This window comes from Tupaia chinensis, unplaced genomic scaffold (genome assembly GCF_000334495.1).
Source record: "Tupaia chinensis unplaced genomic scaffold, TupChi_1.0 Scaffold147282_1, whole genome shotgun sequence".
NCBI lineage: Eukaryota > Metazoa > Chordata > Mammalia > Scandentia > Tupaiidae > Tupaia > Tupaia belangeri.
Genome location: NW_006207133.1, coordinates 4138753 through 4139750, shown reverse-complemented (window position 1 = coordinate 4139750; position 998 = coordinate 4138753).

The window sequence follows — 998 nt, the reverse complement described above, 5'->3', positions numbered from 1 at the left end:
GATTGCTCAGAACATCGACCTCATAGAAGACGGCCTCACCATCTAATAAAAATTAAAACTGATCTGTTGGCCTCTTTGGTTCCAAAATTATGTATAATACATTTAACTGTATTCATTTTTTTGCTGCTATAAAAATAACTTCTTTTTTCAAATGGCAGTTTCTGACTAATCATGCAACTAAATCAGTGCAAACATTAAAAGCAATCATTCGCTTAAAAAAGAAGCAAAGGATTTCATTTCAAGTATAAAAAATATAAAAAGAGTCGTACAAGTCCAGTCTCATCTAGTGTGGGTCAACCCTTTAAATTGCATAGTTCTCGTGGCACTTGGACATCTAGAGGGGAGCGAGCTCTGGGCTCTGCCAAGAGCCACTTCTGGACACACGTAGATCGGCAAGTGCTATACCATGTGCGTTCAGGCGGGTCTACAAGTGCTACGCGGGGCGGGCAGGCGCGGGCGAGTGGGCAGGGCCACGTCCACAGCCAGCCCTGGTAGCTGGGGCCCACGTGGGCACCTTCTGCAAAGCAGCTGAGAGCCTTCCCCGTCTCTCCAAGACCAGCTACACTGTGCCTGCCCCCACCCCCTGCTGAGGGCCACCCTCCTCCCATCCCCCCAACATTTCCAGAATGCCGCCACCCTACTTCCCCCGTCCTCTGGGCTCATCCCCTTGCCCAGGGGTCATTCCCCAGCCCTCCCTAACCAGTTCTAAAGGAATATCCCAGTGAAGGGCACAGACTGCAACTATTTTACTTCCCATTTAGAACAATCCGGACTTTAACTTAAAAGGTCACGCCCGGTAGAAAAGTCCTTTTTCACTACACAACTGGCACAAATGACCTATCCAACTGCTGGAGATCTGTTAAAGCGTCAAATGAAGATCCCGCCCCCTCCCCACCCCAAACACACACACACACAAAGTCATGTCAGGGACCCCAGTGACAGTCATGATCATTGTCCCTGCTCTATGCTCTCTGACAGGCTATGTCCTTTCTGGGCCT